Genomic DNA, 13,939 nt, shown 5'->3' on the forward strand with positions numbered 1-13,939 from the left:
GCGAGCCCGACTTCTAAGCTGTGGCGTAATCCTCCTGGTACTTATCTCGACTGTTCTTGGGTGTTAGTCTCCCCTTCTGTCACTTGACATTCCACAAATGAGTGCAATCTTTCTGTCTGTCCCTCTCTTTCTGACTCATTTTGAAATTTACCAGAGGTATATCCACTCATTTCTGGGAAACCAGAGTTCAGGACTTGTCAAAGCATCTAATTCTCTGATCAGAAAGGATTGCGTTCTTTTATTGCCATTATTAGACGAACTCTTTCCTTGAATCAGTTGCCTTGAGTTCGCTTTTGTGGTTTTCTTAGGAAATTTTGAAGACCCTCTCCTTCCTTTCCCAATCTTTTAGAGCTGAATGCCTTCATCTCCACTTAGGGAAAAGTTATTAAAACTGAAATGCGGAATGAGCTATTTAGTCACAAGAAATAAATCGTTGAATGGAGAAAGACCTGCGGGAAAGTTTATTGTTAACTGTTAGGTTTGTCGGGTCATAACTCTTTGAGCTTCTGGGAATTCTGTTGTTGCTTTTGAGAAAGTTTTACTCAGCCCATTAACACATCTTTGTTAGCATTGGTTGTCTTGGTTTCTTGTCCCGTGCTTTTCCCAATTATTTTTCTAAATAAACTACTGGTTCTCTCTCCTTGTTTTTGTTTTGGGGCCAGTAGTGCCCAGGGCTCACTCCTGGCTTGCTCTAGTTTCCTGAGAGCCAGGAGTTCCTTTTCTGGTGCTCGGCAGACGACGGTCTGCCAGGGATTGAGCCTGGGCGCATTCTGCATTGCTGTGTCTCTCGAAATTCCCTGTCTCCTTTGTGTTCTCTTAGGTCACATTTAGTCTTTTTCTTTATGAATTGTAAGTGGGTCGTTGTTCTGCATACTTGCTGTAACCCTCACTAATAGGTTCTTCAAATCCTTGGGATTTCACAGCTGAAAGACCAGTCGAAGATGCCAGAACAGCCACAAGATCATTGTTTTCTGGGAAGTGGATTTCTGCCCCCTTAAACAGAATGGCCAAAATCTCCCAAAAAACTAAGTTAAGCAAGACCAGTTTGAATGGAAATTAATAAGTTATAAACACTTGTGGTTCTTGGGTCTAAAAGACTGAACAGTATAATCCTAAGACCCAAATGATTGAGATTTAAAAAAATCATTGTTATTTGTTGATATGTATTTTAGGGAAAAAAATTGAACCAAAGAATTTGGATGTTTTTCCTTTTTTCCTTTTCGGCCACACACAGTAATACCCAGGATTTATATCCCTATGCTTAGGGGGCCACTCCTGGTGGGCTCAGGCCCCATGTGGGCTGCTGGGAATTGAACCCAGGTTGGATGCATGCGAGCACCTTACCCACTGTATTACTGCTCCCAAATAATTTGGAATTTTAAGACGACACCCAAAGTTGAGTCTTTTGAGGGAAATATTCCTTGGTGGTTAATGAAAACCAGTTTCGTTTCTTAAAAATTGGAGACAATTTTTCATCTGCCTCCCGGGCCTGGCACCTGCTGTTCCCAACAGTAAAATGTGACTCTTCACTACCCATGAGCTGTGCTCAATTGAGGTCTAGGAGGCTAGACAGAACCAGGCCAGCCAAGCCAACATTGTCTTCTGACTCTCAGTGCAGTAAACTGTGATCATAGATCTCCTTATAAATGATCGTGTCACATTTCCATCATAATACATTTTAGGCCAAGTCATCAGGAAGTAAATTAGATAGGCAATGACTTAGCATTCAAGAATTCTGGGTATCTCCAAATTTAGACCTTTAATCTCCTCCTCCCACTGGCTTTGTCTGAATGAGGAAAAAAGGTTTGCTCTACATAGGTGAATGTTGTTATTAAAATAGTGATAAGATTGATCATCACATTTAAAGAGGTGTCATTTCATTAGCTGTTGATTTCAAATATCCTATTAGAATTCCACAGGATAGCTGGCTCAGAGTTTGATGTCCCCGTAACTATGTAACTAATATGCAAAAGTTGAACATGAGTGGTTTTTTGGTTTTTTTGTTTTTGGGGGGGTCACACCTGGTGATGCACAGGGGTTACTCCTGGCTCTACACTCAGGAATTACCCCTGGCAGTGCTCGGAGGACCATATGGGATGCTGGGAATCGAACCCAGGTCGGCCTCATGCGAGGCCAACACCCTACCCACTGTGCTGTCGCTCCAGCCCCTGTCCTTGTTCTAAAATCAAAGATAAACTTGGTGTAAATTGTTACTTCATCTACAAACATATCTCTGGTTCTTGTCTTAAACCTGTCCCTAGATGCACCCCTTAAAAGGGAGCATCACCCAGGCCTTCCCAGCCGAATGGAACTGGGCTGAGTTCGAGAAGGTTGGCAGAGGAAGTTTAGGAGTCCTCTCTAGCCCACTTCCGGAGTCGTCTGTGGTTGTCTCACTAACTTCACTCAGGGTAGTTTCATCTGAAACATCAGACCTCTCTGAACCCTCCTGGCCACAGGGTCTCCCAGGCCCTGCTTGGGCCTCCATGTGTGCCTCTGTTCTGTCTCACCTCCCCAGGTTGACAGACCCAGCCGGCCCTTCAGTACCTGAGATCGGTGACCTCAGGAGAGATGGGACTTCAGTACCCTTAGACAGGGTTCAATTTCCCAAGAGGTGGGAGTTTCCCCATAACTCTAACAAGTCAAGCCTCTCGTCACTTTCAAATTATACTGCTGCTATTCCAGTATCTTCCATCTCATCTTAGAGCTCAATGAGGAAACAAAGCCAGATTTTCGTTTTATCAGAGGGAGTTATTGAAATGGAAGAGAAAATGTAAAATCCCGTGTCTCCTCATCCACACGAAAGGAAGGAAGAATTGTTTATTCATATGGAATTTACTTTGAGTCTACGGAATCAAGGCAGAAATACAAGTTTGCTTAGTCATTTAAAAAATTCATGAATGAATCTCTTTCAAATGACGCACTTTTGTGCAAATCAGTCTGGACGGATCCCAGCTCATCCTTTTTGGAAACTCCTGGGGTGGGGGGGTTCTCTGAATTCTGCAGAGAAGATGTAGTTCATGGGATCATTTGAACCCCTTCTGCACTTAACTCTCTTGTCTATCATGAATTTATAATTAAAGATGAAAGAAACTATAAAAGTTAAAAACTTTCAAACTTGGAAGCTTGGTATGGACAGCAACAATATCCACAACAAAAAAACTCTCAATATTCTCTCAACATTTCTTTGAAAGGGGATATTCTAGAGCATGAAAAAAAAAGTTGAGGACTGAGCAGTAGTATTACAGAGATGGCATTTGCCTTGCACACAACTGACCCGGATTCAATCCCCGGCATCCCATATGGTCCTCCGAGCACCACCAGGAGTGATTCCTGAGTGCAGAGCCAGGAGTCAGCCCTGAGTTGTGTATCACTGGGTATGGCCCCCAAAACAGAAAATTTAAAAAACTTTTCAAATAAAGTTGGAAAAAATAATGACTTAGAAGTTGGGCTGGAGGTGGGGTTCTTTGGGTGGTAGAACTTAGTTCTTATCTATTGCAGAGAAGTCTCTTTTGCTTTCTTTCTGGAGTTTTGTTTTCTGAGTAACTTACCTCTGTTCCTGGGAAAGTGATTGCATTATTGGAAAGGTCTTCCCTACACCTCTGGTAAACTCAGAGGGTAAGTGGTCTAGAAAAGTCCCCTTATGGGCCAGAGTGATAGCACAGTGGGGAGAGTGTTTGCCTTGCATGTGGCTGACCCAGGTTCAATGCCCGGCATCCCATAGGGTCCCCCGAACACCACGAGGAGTAATTCATGATTTCAGAACCAAGAGTAAGTTTTTTTTACTTTGATTGCAGAGCCAAGAGTAATTTTTTTTAACCCAAAAAGTAAAAAAAAAAAAATTTAAAAAAATAAAGGAAAGTCCCCTTACTTTTGGCTAATTAAGCAAATCCTGGCAAGCCCAAACATTGCTGCAAAACAAAAATCAGGCGATTTTACAAGTGGCCTTGGCCTCCCTGAGAGCAAGCTTGGCTGTCCTCCAGGCCTTCATCTGCTCCTCAGGAAATGAGAACCAGATTCTACTCCAAACACTGCCATTCTCATGTAGGCTGACGCTGAAAGGACCTACAGGTGTGGGGAGTTTTCAGGCCTTTCCTAAGCCCTTTCTCAAGCATATCTTGACCACCAGGTCCCTGACAGAGAGACAGCATCCCACGTTCCTTCTCAGAGCCCACAGCTGTGCAGCTAAGAGACTGCGTCTCAGCCAAGACAGGAGCATGCTTCCAAGAGCTGACGCCTTCCTTCTGTGGCAGCACAATAATAATTAAGAATTATTATTATTATTGAATTGTGAATCGTAGGATCCTGGCATCAGGGTCTGGAGAGATATTCCGGGGCTTGAAGCACTTGCCTTGCATGTGATCAACCCTGGTTTACTCCCTGGCACCACTTGGATCTCCTGTGCACTCCCAGGGGTGATCCCGGACACTGCCAGATGTGTCCCCTCAAACTTAGTGAAACTAAAGGTAAAGGTAAAGGCCCTCCCGTTGATCGTCGATTTGCTCGAGCGGGCCCAGTAACGTCTCCATTGGAGACTTTGTTGTTACTGTGTTTGGCATATCGAATACTCTTGGTAGCTTGCTGGGCTCTCCGAGAGGGACGGAGGAATCGAACTCGGGTTGGCCATGTTGGCCGCTTGTAGTGAAACTAAGAAAAGAATAAAATTTCTGGCACCCAAAGGGACCATTTGAGTTCTCCAGATGACATTGTGCTGCTTTCGAGGGGTGAAATCTAACTTCTGTCACCTTTTAGCTCAGATTATCTTGAATGTCACCTACCTGTCTTACATAGTGAGTTTCATGATCCATATGACATATGCATGATCCATGACATTGGTAGCTTGCCATTATGTTAAAATTTGTTTCCTAAAGTCTTGTACACCTGTGAACCCAAGCCTAGTAACGCTCGGTCTGAGAGAGATTAGACACTCTGACTCCTGCAGAGACCCAGGGACCCAAACACAGTTCTACATCCGGCGTGGGTAGATTTCCCTGAGGAATCAAGAGTGCATCCTGTCAGGATTCTCCCTTCTCTCTCCTTTCATCTCAGCCCAGAGACCCCTCAGAAAAGTGCCTGGCCCTCACTCCACAGATGGCGGGCGTTCTCATAGGGCCTTGTTCTTTCTGTCTTAACAGCTACTACCACCACGATCACAATCATCCTGTTGTTCGTCGATTTCCTCGAGCAGGCACCAGTAACGTCTCCTTCTTCCTAGCCCTGAGATTTTAAAAGAGCTATTTCAATGCTCTTTCAGGATTAGGAGAATGAGACCCATCATTGTTACTGGTATTTGGCATATCGAGTATGACACGGGAAGTTTGCCAGACTCTGCCGTGCGGGCAGGATACTTTTGGTAGCCTGCCAGGTTCTCCAAAGGAAAAATAAGATAATAAGATGTTGTGGCTGCGAATGCGGCCGCACACTTCCGGGAGCTGGGTTTTATAGTCTCTGTGTCTTGGCTGTTGATGGGACCAACCTGGTGCTGGCGGCAGCTGGTGGGTGTGACGCCTACCTACTGGAAGATGTGGGGTCTGGGTGGAGAAGGCCCAGTCCTAATCTGAGTAGGCTTGGAGACCTCAGCCCCAGGACCTGCATGCCTGGGTTCCTCTGCCAGTTCTTTCATGCATGAGGCCCGTCCGAATGTGTGGAGAGAGGTCCCAGCATGGCCGTGGCTGGCTCCAGAGGTCCTCAGCTGCTATGGCTCTGCTCGGAGCGGGGTGGGGGGAGAGAAACTCAACCCTCCCCCCTCCAAGGGGCCTCGGTGAGGAGAGCCAGGTGCGGGGACAGGAGACTCTGCTACCACGTGACATAAAAGTGGTCCGTGACATTGGTACCTCATTGCCGTATTAAAATTTGCTTCCTAGAGAGGTATATCTTGTACCCCTATGACCCCTCAGTGAATATCTGGTAATGCTTGGTCAGTGGTAGGAAGTGCCTCAATGGGTCAGTGAATGGGAGGACAGGTGGTTGTGTGAGTGGGTAGTGGACAGATGGATTAACAATTGGGTGGGTGGCTTTAAAGAGAAGCTGGAAGGGTTCTGGATGAGTCGACTCTGTCATGCCCTTATATCTAGGGGGTGGGGGAAAGTTTCTTGATATTTTCTCTCAGAGGGTTGTTTTTGAGCTCCCAAGATTTGTTGTAAGATAAAATTAATTGATTAAGATAAATTAATTTTAATAAATTTACTTTTAATAAATTTAATTTTACTGCATTTAAAATTAATTAATTAATGGGTTAGGGCTGGAGCGATAGCACAGCGGGTAGGGCGTCTGCCTTGCAAGCAGCCAACATGGCCGACCCGAGTTCGATTCCTCCGCCCCTCTCGGAGAGCCCGGCAAGCTACTGAGAATATTCGATATGCCAGACACAGTAACAACAAAGTCTCCAATGGAGACGTTACTGGGCCCGCTCGAGCAAATCGATGATCAACGGGAGGGCCTTTACTTTACTTTACTTTTAATTAATGGGTATTAAAATTTTTCTGCAGGCAGGAAGACCCCAGGGGTCCCTGAAAGTCAGGTTTCCAAGCTGTGCTGGTCAAGAGCCTTCCCTGATGCACTTCCTCTCCTCTGAGATTGGAAATTGCCCTGCTCTGCAGTTGATAGAAAAAGTCAAAAGCCGAATTCCAGTTTCCTCTTGGCCCTCCTGGCCTTTGTAGTTCCTATGGCCAAGCTCTGAGGAAAGTGAGACTGCCAAAGCGGCCAGTGCTGTAAGTCCTGGATGGACCGGGCTTGCCACGTTCTTTCCGCTCCTCAGTGGTCTGTCTAGACAGATCTCAAGAGGCTTCGAGATTATCCCGTACTTTTCTCTTTGGCAGCTAGCACTCACTGTGATTCCCAGGGAATCCGATGCTTCTTCGTTGAGGTCAATGTCTTTTGCTCATGCCCTGCTAGTGAGTCATGGTAACCCCGTAGACTGGAGGGAAGGTGCATTGGTGGGACATCTTCTGGGTGGGCTAAAGGGTTCAGGGCATAGTCCTGCTGACACTTCTACATTTTCTTCTAGGCTGTGTTTCCCTTCTTCACCCAGAGAGCTTGGGTGTTTCCCGTTGATCCATCTCAGTGTCTTGCTTCCAAGTGATTTCCACACATTTTGGGGGATGAGTGGATTTGGGCCACATCCGGTGATTCTTATGAGCTTTTTATGGCTGTGTGTTCCAGGGTTTCTCCCGCTAGTGCTCAGGGAACCATGAGGTGCCAGGGGTTGAACCAGGGGTGGCTGCGTGCCAGGTAATCTCCTTAACCCCCATACCAGCTCTCAGCCTCCAAGAGACACTTTCTCTGATGACATTTTCTCTGATTTCCATGATAGTGCTTGATCACTTACGATGGAAGGTTAACTTGAGATGGGAGGATGGTGTACTAGCAAGAAAATGATGTGGTTCATGCCATGGAGGTCACAAGTCATTTCTTGGAAGACTTGGAAAGATCAGTCTCAGTAATGCAGGGTCGCCTCTGGCAGCCTCTTAGTGAAGTGAGGTCCAAACCTTTAGCATGGAGGTCCACATTTACTTGCTAACTCTACTTGGGGCGCTTCACAACATGAAACAGTGAACAGATTCATAAGGAGATCACTTGCCACCAAGTATACCCTATTCTAGTTTTACAGTCCTGGGACCAAGTAGCTAGTCTGGTTCTTTGGGGTTATTTGCTCTAAATGCCTGTCTTTCTTCCATTCAACTGTCAAGTCATAGAAACCCGGGTTCAAGTCTATTTGCTTTGTCTAGAATGGTGCCCATACAGTGTAGGTCTGGAATTGATAGACAGATAAAATCAATTATGGATTAGCCCCCACTGCATTGAAAGCAAGCCTAGAGAGATTCTTCTGGATTTCCACAGTTGTCCCCCCCCAGAGCTCTGCTTGCTTCTGTCAAGATCCCCCAGGCCCCAAACTCTCAGCATAGAACCCGTCTGGTCTGCTCCACAGCAAACTGCTGGGGATGAACCCCAGAATGTGTTCAGTTCCCACCCAGAAAGTTGAGAATCAAACTTGGTCTTTCACTTGAACTCTTGGGTACTCAGCCCAGGGAACTGTGCTCCATCCATTCCCTCACACCATCTCACTCCCTTTCTCGCTTACCCCCACCCAATCCACCTCCACAAAGTCACTTTACACCCATTTCTCTTACTAACAAGATCCAAGTGCCCACAGCCCTTTCCGGGGACGTGCTTCTGCGCTGCCCACCTGTTCTTTTGCTGCTTCCAAATATTGTTTAGACGTTCTCTGGAACACCTGCTGTTTGATATCATCCATATGGCCCACCAATCTCTGAAGCTTTTACTCTACTGTTTTTTTAAAAATTATCTCCTGGGGATGCTGGAAGGCCTTCCCCAGCCTGCCAGCTTGCTCAGGAACTCAGGGGCCACTCCCAGTGGTTACGAGGTCAGTAGGTGCCAAGAGTTCAACCTGGCCTTGCATCCTGCCTGGCATGCACTCAGCCTTTTGAGGTAGCTCTCCCAGCGACATGGTGACAGTCTTACCTCACTGTATTTCCCCCACTGCTGCTCTTGTGAGGAGAACTGAGGACCCACAAGCGAATCCATTCTGAGATTGTTCCTGTTTCCTAATCAACCCCTCTCCACTCTTGACTGGCCCAGGACTCCTTACACTTTTCCCACCCTTTTTTTTTGCCCAAGAAATGCAACAGAAAGCCTCTATCTGTAGGAGTTTTGTATTCAAAGGGAAGAGCACCACTCAGAAAACAGGGATGCCAATTTTAGGGAGAAGGGTCTGGGGTTCTTTTAATCATGGTCCCTCCAGGAATTTTGATATTGGGCAAAGCAGAGAATGGTGCTCTCGGTCAGTTTAGTGATCGACCTCGAGAATCCCGTGTATGTATGTAGGTGTACATGTGTGATCAGGAAGACTTCGAATGTCAGTGACTTTCTCAGGGAAAAGTGCTCCTGGCAAAAGGCAGCTCAGATAAAGAAGGGAGCACCAAATAAAGGGTATTGGGAGGATCCTTCCAGGATGGGAGATGCATGCTGAATGTAGACTATAGACCGAACATGATTGCCACTCAATGCCTCTTTTGCAAAGCACAGTACCCAGAAGGAGAGAGAACAAAAGGGAATGCCCTGCCACAGGGGCAGGGTGGGGTGTGGAGCTGGGGGCTGGGAGGGATACTGGGATCATTGGTGGTGGAGAATGGGCACTGGTGGAGGGATGGGTACTCGATCATTGTATGACTGAAACCCAAGCACAAAAATCTGTAAGTCAACTGTAAGTCAACTGAGGTACAACTGTACCTCATGGTGTTTCACTAATTAAAAAAAAAAAAGAAAAGTGCTCCTGGCTACATCCTAAAGTTTGGCTGTCACGAGACATTTTTGACAAGGAATGTTCCAGCCTGGCCAGCCAGGAATGTTTCAACTTTAGTTTCACACAATTTTCCATCCTTCTTGCCAATAGCATGTCTTAAGCAAGGCAGGCATGGCCTAGATAGTAAGATTAGATCTGCCCATTCTTTGGGGCGAATATTGAGAGCCTCGAACCTAGGGCATGCCTCGGAGATCAGAAAGCTCTTGTCAGAACAAGACGAAGGGGATTCCTGAGTCCTTGGCAGAGAACACATTTGGCCTCTGGAGGGCAGCTCTCATGTCGTCACGTGTGACACATCATATGTCGAAGTGATACTGAAAATGGAACATTGCTTCGAAGAGGGGAAATGGGCAGACTTTGTGAGTTTACATCTGAGATGTGGTACCTGCAGAGAGAGGCGTGAGAAGCTGTTCGTGGGGGAAGTCTCTCTCTGAGGACTGGAGTGTTGTGAGAGAGTTTGCTGCTGACTAACTGTCCAAGAGGTGGGAAGGGGAGTATGGGGGGGTGGGAGGGATACTGAGACCCGGGTGGTGGAAAATGGGCACTGGTGGAGGGATGGGTATTTGATCATTGTATAATCGAAACCCAAGCACAAAAATTTGTAAGTCCACAACTGTACCTCATGATGTTTCACTAATAAAAATTAAAAAAAAAAGAAAAGGAAGTTAGATCCTTCTGTGCTCTTGGAAAGCTCATCAAAGAGATGACTATCTCTTCTTTCCACAGGCCTGAGGCCTGAGTGGAATGCAGTCCCTCCTTGCTGTTTTCATACCTTCCTGTATGATCTGACAGAGGATTTGGGAACCACATGAAAATATCAGGATCTGAATTTCTGAGCTCATGCCTCAATTGTGAGAAGGCCCCAAACACCAAATGCCTCTCTGTGTGGGCTCCCATCTAGGGCGTGGGAAGCAGGCAGTCACTGGGAATGCTTGCTCCCTGATGTCAATCTCGGGATCCCCATTCTAGAGGGATGCATGCTCACGGGTGCCAACCTCAGGAGATCTCCATTCAAGAGGGATGCTAACAGTTGAAACATGTCCAAGAAGATCTCGAAGAGAGGGGCTGGGAAACTTTGCCATGAGAAACAGCTGAAGGCGCTGAGGTCTTGGCCTCCAGGGAGATCATGGAAAATAGGAGGTGAGTGGGAGCTGGAGGAGAGCACAAGAAAGCGAGCCATTCCCGTGAGGAGCGGGGGGGGGGGGGGTCTGTGAGGTAGAAGTATAGGGCAGCTTCAGGGATGTGCAGGGGAACCGGAGTTGAAAGAATCCTCCCCCTCCCACTCCCAGCAAGATTTCCGATTGGGGACACACCAACGGATCTCAGACCTGAGCAACTTGCTGCAGAGATGGCTCTGGACTTTGCCAGGGGCTATTTTCGCTCGTCCATTCCAGCTGGGGCCAGGTCGGTGGCCACCATCTTCTAGAACTCAGTGAAAAGCTCCAGGTACAAGTGGCAGTGGTAGGAAATGCCAGGCCTCACAGGACAGGGGAGGAGTTGGTCCTTCTCCTTCCCCCTGCCCAGATGGGACTCTGAGATGACACCCACACCTGGCCACTTAAGTGCCCGCACGGCCATGATCTAGAGACACACAAACGAATCTCAGACCCAAGCAACTTGCTGCGTCGATCTTTCCAGACCCTAATTACTAAAATTTTGGAATTCCTAGAGCATGCGGCCACTCTGGCTGCCACGCGACATTGTATTGTGTCCCTAACAAGCAATACAAAGCGTTGTCTAGCTTTGCACTTTTGGCAGGTGTGAGTGTTGGTGGGCTCAAATATCGAAGGTAACCGAAGTAGAGAAAGAGAGAATTGTGCAAATTGTCTGCCACACAGGCAGGGGAAGGTGTGGAATGGGGAGGGGGGGTGTACTGGAGCCTCTGGTGAAGGGATGGGTGTTTGATGACTATATGATCAAAGCTCAAACATGAAAGCTCTGTTACTAGACCTCACAGTGAATCAATAAAAAGGAGGGGGAAAAAGATTTCTGATTGGGAACTGATTGGAAAGAGTGTCGCCTCAAGAGGCATTGCCCAGAGATGTCGAGAAAGAACTCTTGAACATTGCAGGGGCTTCTGCCCAGAGGTGGCTTTGGACTGGTTGATTCTATAGGACCAGGGTTTGAAGTTTGGGATCTTTACCTCTGACACAAATGATTAAAATGAAAAGCCCACTGGGAGATTCTCCTTCGTTAAAGATAGACCCACTTCCTAACTTTCTGAGTCACATCTATTTGAGCAGATATCTGGACATGGCTTACAAAATAGCCTTCCGGGATGTCATCTTTGAAGGAATGTCTGAATCAGGCTACATTCCAAACTCTTCGCTAGAGGCAATGTGTTAATATAGAGACAAAGTCACCCTATTCTTTTTTTTTTGAATTTTTTAATTTTTATTTAACACCATGAAGTACAGTTGTAGACTTACAAATTTTTGTGCTTGGGTTTCAGTTATACAATGATCAAATACCCATCCCTCCACCAGTGACCATTTCCCACCACCACGGATCCCAGTATCCCTCCCACCTCCCATCCCCCCCATCCCACCCTGCCTCTGTGGCAGGCCATTCCCTTTTTGTTCTCTCCTTTTGGGTGTTGTGGTTTGCAAAAGAGGCATTGAGTGGCAATCATGTTCGGTCTATAGTCTACTTTCAGCATGCTTCTTCCATCCTGGGAGGATCCTCCCAACACCCTTTATTTGGTGCTCCCTTCTCTATCTGAGCTGCCTTTTCCCCTACCATGTGTGGCTGTCCTCCAAGCCATGGAGCAAAATTCCTGGTACTTATCTCGGCCATTCTTGGGTGTTAGTCTCCTATTTTGTTACTTTATGTTCCCCAGATGAATGCAATATTTTTATGTCTATCCCTCTCTTTCTGACTCATTTCACTTAACATGATGCTTTCCATGTAGTACCACCTGTATATAAATTTCATGACTTCATCTTTTCTAACAGCTATATAGTACTCCATTGTGTAAATGTACCAAAGTTTCTTTAACCAGTCATCTGTTCTCGGGCACTCAGGTTTTTTCCAGATTCTGGCTATTGTAAAGAGTGCTGCAAAAGTGACCCTATTCTTAAAAGAACAGTATCTCAACTCCTTTTGGGGGTGCGTTGGGTGCTGTCCACACCTGGATCAGCTGTATACAAAGCTCGTATTTTAGGGGGACAGAGAACATCAATAGTGCTGCAGGCAGGGCGCTTGCCTTATATGAAGATGACCTAGGTTTGATCCCTGCATCCCATATGGTCCCCTAGACCCCACCAGGAATGAACCCTGAATATAGAGTCAGGAGTAAACCCTGCGTATGCTGGCTGTGCCCCTAAACACACACACACACACACACACACATACACACACACACCAAAACTTACCTGCTATGTTATCTCTTTGGAACCTCTAGAATTCTTTCTTTTCTGACACTCATTCCCGAAAACTGATGTTGGCCTGATAGCTGCCTGCTATGGTAATATGCATCCTTTTCGGTGAGTAGGGTTGAAGTGCCTCTTCACTGGGATTGAAACCATTTTGTAAATTTCATCAGCCAAAAGGTGAACTGCATTACTGAGTGATTCCATTCAAAGATCCGTTACAAACTCAGCAGTCTTTCACGTTTGGAGTTTTGAACGAGGCAGCTTCCTGTTCTCCTCAGAGCTGGGAAGAATCTGCCTCATTTCTTGGGAAGTATCTTAAAGCCAAGGAGATAAAGATGCTGAAGAACATGTCAGACATTGGGGGCAAGGTGTCATGCAGGAATCCTTGTCACACTGCACCCATGCCCAACGCACACTTGTGCCCTGATTCTTTGACACTGACCCTTTCACCTGTGGACTGCCGGAAATGTTCAGGGGCTCTGCTTTATGATGGTTCTAACACCCTTTCCACAGAACCCCCGACAGCCTGCTGGGTCACAGTACCAGGGTGGGTCTGAGCCATGTGGAAGAGCATCAGGATGCAGTGAAGAGCTGCTTCCCTCCCCCACCAGCTTGGCACTCTGTCAGGTAGCATGATTCATCCCTGCTCCTACATACCTACCAGAGGCGGAGGGACGGGCTTCCAGAAGCACTCTTGCCTCATTGCAGTGAGAGGGAAATCTTGACCTTCTCTCTGAGCAACAGGGTTTTTCTGTTCCTGGTTGTTTCTCCGCCCACACAATTTCCCATGTTGAGGAAACTCAACCTCACCTCAGTTTTCCTCATCCTCCAGAAAACCCTGTCAGGCAAACCTTTATTGAATACTTAAGGAGGCGCTGTGTAGGTTTTAAAGCACTGAATTCTCACAACTCCCTTCTGTGGAAGACACCTCACAGCACCCCCGGATGGTTTAATGACATCCACTTTAGAGACAGAAAATCGTCTTTGTGAGAGATTCAGTCGCAAAGAGGCCCTGAATGTGGCAGAGCCTTTAAAGTTAAGTTAGTCTGATTCCAAATTTGAGGCTTAGAATTGTTCGTAAGTTTGCCATTGGTTTGCAATATTTAATGAATTATATATAATTGTAAAAATTATATAGAGTACAATTTTATACTTTATATTATCATATAAATTACATTATAGCACTGTATCATTGCCATCCCGTTGTTCATTGATTTGCTCAAGAGGGCACCAGTGACGTCTCCAT

This window comes from Sorex fumeus, unplaced genomic scaffold, assembly GCF_029834395.1.
Source record: "Sorex fumeus unplaced genomic scaffold, SorFum_2.1 ptg000164l, whole genome shotgun sequence".
In the NCBI taxonomy this organism is placed as follows: Eukaryota; Metazoa; Chordata; class Mammalia; order Eulipotyphla; family Soricidae; genus Sorex; species Sorex fumeus.